Source organism: Sesamum indicum, linkage group LG2 (assembly GCF_000512975.1).
Source record: "Sesamum indicum cultivar Zhongzhi No. 13 linkage group LG2, S_indicum_v1.0, whole genome shotgun sequence".
Taxonomy (NCBI): Eukaryota; Viridiplantae; Streptophyta; class Magnoliopsida; order Lamiales; family Pedaliaceae; genus Sesamum; species Sesamum indicum.
This window is the reverse complement of record NC_026146.1, coordinates 1,844,195-1,852,353: the sequence shown is the minus strand read 5'-3', so window position 1 is coordinate 1,852,353 and position 8,159 is coordinate 1,844,195. Positions and strand designations below refer to the sequence as shown.

Genomic DNA, 8,159 nt, shown 5'->3' with positions numbered 1-8,159 from the left:
TTATAGAATATATAATGGATTATACAATAACTTTCTCTTATCCTTTTTTTCAGTTGTCTTGAAACAAAAGAATTTTGCACAATTATTGTGTTAAAACAATTTTATCATTATCAGTGAAAACTCCATATCGTAACTTAAGTCTTGAGACAATATCAACATACATCTCAAGTAACAAAACATGAAATTGATAATGAATCTAACCTACATTCAGTTTACAATTTACTTACCTTATCGATTTGGTAAAACTATATAACATGATTAACCTAATTTATCACATAAATATTTTTTATTTACCGTAATTAAGTTATTCACTAGCAATATGTTCTTACAAAATCAGTTTTAGTTTCATGTAGTAATAAGTTACATTTTTACAACACTCACTTATTCATATATATAATGGCAGTTTTTATTAGCTTAATGAGAGTTACATTACTTTGTGTGTTTGTTAGATCGACATATCTTACATTTTTTGTTTAAATTAATTTTCATATATTGGAATTCAATAGATACACTACTTCATTGGAAAAGATGTTTCAACACTTCCAACTCCCATTTTATTTCAGCATTGTTGTTTTCCATCACAATTCAATAACTTGTTACTATATAACAAAAAGGGAAAACACCGATTCAATCTATCAGTTCACAATATATTGGTATTGAGGTAATACTTTAGTTTAAAATTGAAATGAAATCTGTCTGTAATAGAAACTGATCAATTTTATTAAAGAGCTTTCTCATGTATTGCCTTGCTAGCTTAATTAACTAATTCCGAGAAGATGTATATCTATTTGTTATAGTTATTAAATATATTAAACAAAATAGTTTATGTATAAACTAATAAATAATATATGAGTTCTTGATTGCAAACAGTTCACTATTTTAACTTAGATATTATTACAAATATTATAGGTAGCCGTTAGCATGCACCATCCGATATTATCTATCTAAATTCGTAATATTGGCCGAAGCTACCACACGTTAATGATTGATTAACATGCATCTAAAATCATTGATCTTGCATGAAACAATAAAAAAGAAATAAAAAACGATGAGATCACTCAAGTTATTTAAGTTTCAAATATATATAGAAATAAATCCGAATCGAAAGTGCACATACCTTGTGCATTTCAAGAATATAGTTGCAGCCTTGTTGATGATGTCGGAAAAGTGCAAAAGAGACCTTCCAAGTGCCTTGAACTACACACCTGTCTCGACTTCTCTTTTTAATTGAATATCTACTGCTTGATTCAGGTTGATCCTGTACCAAACAAAAAGAAGCACATTAAAATAAAAAGAGCTTCAACTAAGCCACATATAAAGTAAAAAGTGTAGGCATATTAGATAAAAGAGATAAACAGACTCAACAGCCAATTAGTCGGAAGTGGCCCTATACGAACTAAAGTACTATAAACTTCAATTGAAATTCTTAACAGAAAATTAAAGTGACCATCTAACTTTTAATGAAATAGCGAGACACATTGCCTTATATTGCAAAGTAAATCCCTTTATTACCAAATTTAGATCAATAAATAACTTCCTTATTCAATAATATCACTTCTAGCATTTGTCTCCATCAATATATTTTAGTCATCAAATGCAAAGTAATTCTTGTTGCATTGTTAAGTTTTTCTATTAGATGAGCTCTTTTTTATACTAAAATACAAAAATTACTTAACAACTCTTTTTTCTCAAAGTAACCACCAAAAAATTGTTCTAATATTTAATGTAATTAGCAAATATTTTTTTATGCTCATATTTGTCATTGTAAGAATTAGATTATATCCTTTTTTAGCACTTTTAGACTTTACAGTGGTAGATTTAGTAAATAGAATAAGCAGTTAGTACTCAACTTCAATAACTAAACCACTTCAACTAATCGCTATGGATAAAGTCCATCCAAACCCAATAAAGCAACATTTGCTGCTTATGTACAATTTCTTCATATAGTGATCATAACAATCCTATAATCGAAATAACTTCAATGTTGTATATTTTAATGTACTCTTATACCATTCAAAATATTTAAGGCTAACAATATGTAAAAGAAGAAGCCATCATTTAGTTCAATGATAGTTACATATCCAACTATGGACGACGCTCTTACACTGAAGTCCCATAAGGATTACGAATTAAAATGATAAGCAACATAAGCGTTGGCGAAATAACTCAAGTGCATCCACTGGATAAACTTTTCGGTTTGTTGTCATAATTAATTTTCAGGATGAACTCGGTGGGTTTGAGGCAATTCTCGTATCCAATATCTTGTGGGCCCAAGTTGTGACATAATGGTATCAAAGCGATCCCCAAGCAGAGTCGCAAGCTAAGTGTTATTGGGGACAAAGTGCGATGTGCTTGGGGAGCCACCTCTTAAACCTACAGGATAAAATGCTTCATTCACGAGAGTCACCTCCAGAATCCTGATACCTAACGATCGCTCATTCGATAAGTCACTCCATGATGAGGACATCACATTCTAAATGAGCGGTGATTGTTATGCCCCATTCCACATATATTAGAAACTAATAAGATAAGAAACAAATCAGCATTGACCAAAGAACTCAAGCACATTCATTTGATATCCCTTTTCGGTAAGTTGTCATAACTGTACTTTAGGATGCATAGGGTGAGTTTGGAGGCAATTCTTACGTCCAACGGGCTCGCTTGCTTGACGCGTGACATGTTCTATAAAAATCTTTGATCATTGTGTTTAACAAATTAAAAATGATGTTTAAAAAATAGAGAAGATGTTTTGCAGAGTTCATAATACAAAAAATACTATGAACATAACGTATTGCCACTTTTCATTAATAATTTGAGTGTAAGAGGTTGTATAAAAGAAAAAGGTATTTCATTGGAAAACCAACTAAGTTTGTTGTGAATGATGCAAACACTATTTTAGCCTCATGAAGTTTATATTTCTAAAGCAAGCCAAATATATTGTATGTAACTTATTTTCGTTCTAAGAGTCATTTCCTTAATCTCAAAGCTAATTGGAGTTTAAATCACCAGGAGAAGAATCGATATGGAGTAAAAAATCTTATGTTTCTTAATATCTATTAGAATGTGCTTGCAAATTGCTGATACCGTTGGAAGATCTATGAAGATTTTTATGAGTGAAAGATTCTAAAGGCTCTACTGTTTTATTGTAATGAGATTGAACAAACTTAAGGTAATAGTAACAAGCTTTATCTGTTGAGAAATGATTGAACACTCAACATTGATTATGGGTGCCTAGGCCACTTGTAACTAGGGAGGGGCTTAGGCAAGACCCGTACCCATTTATTGATGATCGGGAAAAAAATTCCTGTACCCTGAGAAAGCTCAAAACTAGGAGTACTACTCCCTTGTAAATCATTTAAAGAAAAAGTTGGGGCAATAACATGTCTAAGTAGATAGATATTTTGAGTAGCATGGATATCTCATTCCTTGAAATATGTAATTTGCTTCCTGTCACATGCTTCATTTGTCAGGAGTCCACCATATTATCCCCTTCCCTAAAACTGTTCAAAATAATTATATTGCCAACTTCTTTTGATTGCATGATTTTTTGACAGAATTTGCCGCAACCATTAGTTGTCTTTGTGTTGGGACTTCGTCAGTGCAAAAACATTTTCAACATCGATTCTATCTAGATCCTCTTGAAGGAATGTGCTTCAACCAATTCGAAATCTTGATAAAATGATATTGCTTTAATGTAAATACTAAAAAATTGCAAGCACTACATCTCATTGATTATTGTGTCGATCCGTGCATGCTCCCGCGCACAGGGTTCTCCTAAGATGCACCATGGCAGGAAGTTGGCATAGGAAGTGAACCAATGTGTGATCAACATTTAGATCACCTATACTTTTTGATTTTTAGATATCCTTGCATTGGCAACATTCATAACTGGTGATGCACCCTCAAGATGATTGCTTAAGCTTGAAATTGATGATCATGGTGCTTGGCTTGTTTCATGTCATCCAAGCAAATCATAGAACAAACAATGATACAAAGTTATGTATATGTCCCTCAATCAAGGAGGTTGTTGTCGACTTCCATTAATGGCGAACCATTATTATTGCCAAATCTGCAACTAGAAGCTACAGCTGGAAAAAACTAGCAAAGAATTCCCGCACCTTTGCACCTTGACTCCGAAAGAACACTTGTGCTATAATCGTCATATGTTAACAACACTAGCATTTAGATGCCATTGCAATCATTTGTTAACCTACAATCAGTTATTCATCAATTGCCACAAAAGTATTGATATTGAAGGTTTAATTGCAAGCTGCTAGAAACCGTAAAAATTGTTGAAGATCTATTGCTTCACAAACAAAATGGCAAGTCGTTTAATTAAATGATCCTCATCATATGAGGTTCGCTGAAACACATGGAGAAATTCTAACCCGGACCTGGTTTGGCCAAACATAAACTAATTATATGACAAGTGTAATACACTTGTCGTGTGATTGATGGACAGTTTAGGGAAAGTGAACAATCATATAGAAAGTGTGATACACTTGTTTTTTGATTGATTTGGTTTGGCCAAACCTGGTATGGGTAAGAATTTTCCAACCACTTGTTTGCAGACTTCTAACATTAATTATCAATGCATAAAATGTCTTTTTCAGCCTAAAAGAGTTCACATAGGTTACCAGTATGCCTTTTTTTTATTTGTACCATCATCTCACCAATGGTTATAACTATTACAATCAATATGGATGACAACGTCCTGAATCAAGAACCACATAACTGCATAGCTCTGTGCAAAATTTGCCTCTATTTTTTATATCTTGGAACCCACCACCATCAATATGGATAGATTTGACAGTCATTTAATAATCTTCGGTTCCCCACAACCACATTGCTAGTATACTTACCACCCTACGTGCATGCCAAATTTAGTTGTTTCAACATTGCGACTCTCCAATTTGGCCACATTAGAGTTTGATTACTAACACCTTCATCACAAACTGTATCATCACCATGCTGCATAGATTTAGCATTAGTCATGACCCATAATGACATGCTGCACCACCATTTGTATGTCCATGTCGTGATCGATTTCGCTGCTGCCTTTGTTACTTGATATCTTTCATTCCAAATCCACATGAAATACTTCGTGACAAAGGTTCTCTACCTAGTCGAGTAAATGACACTTTCAACTTGTACCACATCCAATCTTGGTCATGGGTGATAATGTTGTTGACAGTCTTCAATGCTAACTAAACTTTTGTAAGAGTTTGAATTTCTCTTCAACTTGTTATTGAGAGATTAAAAATCATGGATATTGAGATGCTACTTATTACCTGTTTCTATATTAACCAAATTTCTGTTGTTGGACAGGTTGAAAGGTTTAATCATGTAAGTTTAACTAAGACAATAGTGAATATGAGTTTTTAAAGAAAATGTACTTTGGATATGAAAAATAGTTGCATATTGTGAAAGATATAGAGAATAGACAGATGGATCTAGAACCGAAACCAAAACTACTAGAAAAAATATTTATTGCTCTAAGTATGGAAAATAACATACCAAGAGATCTAATTTGGTCCCAGGATAGGATAATATAAGGGAATGAATGCCTTCCAACTCATTACGTGGCAAACTAATAGTTGTGCACTGAGAGACTTATGAAAAAAAATAAAAAATAAAAAACATGTGTGCGGTGATAAGAGAGAATGTATAATAGTTGCAACAATCAATTACTTTTGTGGCTTCCAAACATGGAAGGCAAAGAATTTTTTTTATCAACATATCAGAGTAAATACAAAAAATAGTATATAATTATGGAAGATATCCTAGTTCATGTCTTCTCTTCTCCATTAATGTAAGTTAGAATATTAAACCCTTAGAAGAATATGATTTTCAACTACGAGCCATGATAGTTAGTACTATAAGTTGGGGTCACAAAAATATTTTCTTATGACTATATATGTTTTTTCAATTTTAATTTTATTTATTTATTTACTTTTTTTCCCTCCTTTTGTACTCTTATCATTACCACAAAAAATTTCCACCGTTTTCCTCTTCATGTTTCTCCTAAATCCTTTGTGATATTCTATTTTTCTCCACAATACCCTCATCATTTATGTTCAACTATTTTTCTTCATATGTGCATACAAAATTCATATTTTTGCATCCCATAAATTTAGAATTAGTATTATTTTAGTTTTATTGGTCACAAGGATCTCACATCATATCTTGTAACTGACAAACCTCCATCAAACTAATATTAATTTAATGGTCGTGTACTACACATATGGTTGCCGGTCGCTGATCACGATGCATGATGGGTAGAGATGAAGAGGGACCCAACCTAGGATCGGATTGACACAATAAAAATAAGTGGGTTGGTCCATTCAGGACTAGTTCGAAGATGATTGTAGGTATCGATATATGGGTAGGCCCGGCCTAGTGACCCAAGATCTCCTAATCCTAGGTCAAGCTAGTGGGCCGGTCTAACCGGGCCAATATTTTTTTTTTAATAATACATGTCATATATTTTTTATTTTATTCTTTTACGTAAATTATTCGAAATTTTTTATACTTTTGAAACTCTAAAAAGTTTTATCTTTACTGTTCTTTTTTTAAATTACTACATCAATTCACTAATACTGAACGTTAGTTTTTAAAAGTTTATTTTAAATCTTTTTTGGGCTTGTTATTCTTTAGGTTCATTATTGTTAGCTTGTTAGTTAAATTGTTTTTTAACTTCATTATGTGGTCTTAATTAGTCTCTTTTTCGTTATAATTTTTTATTTTATTTGATTATTTATTTATTTATTTTAAAATAAAATCATAAATTATTTAAGTTCATTCCAAAAAGTACCTCAATTTCAATAAAAAAAAATGGCACAATCAGGCCTCGTCTGAGCCTGGCCCATGTCTCAATGGGGCTAATTCATGGTCTTGACCAGAGTTTAAAGATGGATGCATTCGGGCCTCATTTAAAGGCCCATAACCACCTCAAAATCGGCCATGAATAATATTGGGTTGATCCTGAACATGTCTTTTTGGGGCTAGACATGCTAGTCTTGGGAAAAATTATGAATCTTGGGTCGCTGAGTTTTAAGGTGAAAAGATCTGAGTGCAAGCATTGTTTTAAAGGGAATTAAGAAGATCAATTTGGAGATAAAACAAAAGGTAGCAAGGGTACTTCTTGACACAAAACAGAGCATCTAAGAGTGAGAGCAAGAGATGTTTGTAGCAAGTAGAGCACGTTGAAGCTAATGCAAGAATTTACAAACTTAAATTAAAGTTGAATCTCTTGTTGAACCCTAATTATAGAAAAAAATCTCTTAAAAATATTCAAAATTTAATATTTATTTTTCAAAATTTTGATAGGAAAGGAAAGTAATTAAAAATAAAATGGAGAGAAAAAAGAACAACAATTATTTATATACCTGAGGCTCAATTAAACTTGCCGACAGAGTACAAGAGATGGGATCTGGTGAATTTGAATTCGGTGCAGACGAAATTACACAGCCAAAATCTTCGATGTACGTTCTTGAAGAATTCTGTTGGTAAATCATACGACTACAATGAATTAACAACTCGATTCAGAAATAAGGGTTAAAGAAGAAAAAAAAAAAAGAATCAAATGCTTGAGAAAATGGAGAATGGAGCTGCATGCGTAGAATTCATCTTACATTTTTGGAGTTTTCTGCCATTTCTCGACCGTTTAAAGAGTCAGAGGTAAGGTTCCTAGTGCTCTCCCGCTCTCAGTACTCTATGGACTTGAATAGTGTTCTGCAATAACTGTGTTGAGGGAGAAAAGGTGTGAGTAAACGTGAAGTGTGATTGTGTGTTGAGTGAGAGTGTGTGAGTAATGTTGTGTATATATGTGTTTGTTTTTTGAACCGCAAAGCTCGACACGAGGTAGCAGAAGGCATGGAAGTTATATTTTGTCTTTTTCTCATGATATTTTCCTCTTAATTTCTTCGTTTTTAGTTTCTTTTAATTAATATTAATGTAATAATTAGTCAATAAGCATTTTTAGAAAGAAATATAAATATTCAAGCCATCTATAAATACAATTTAATAAATTATTTTCTAAATCAGATTCCTCTAGAAAAGGCAAAAAAAAGAAGAAGAAGAGAAACATCATAATATTTATGAAGATTAATTATACATTTGTAGTATTGTAATAAATCATTTATGTTTTGCAATTTCTT

General features: G+C 32.2%; 1 long non-coding RNA gene across 2 annotated transcripts; it reads right to left on the bottom strand.

Annotated features, from left to right (window-relative positions):
* LOC105177823 lies at nt 3,849-7,797 on the bottom strand. 2 transcript variants are annotated; one of them, XR_002286635.1, is made up of 3 exons: nt 7,635-7,797; nt 7,389-7,502; nt 3,849-4,210 (listed from the first exon to the last, which is right to left on the bottom strand). It is a non-coding gene; the product is annotated as an uncharacterized LOC105177823 (long non-coding RNA). The 2 variants fall into 2 exon arrangements; XR_002286636.1 differs by lacking the exon at nt 3,849-4,210 and adding an exon at nt 4,650-5,122.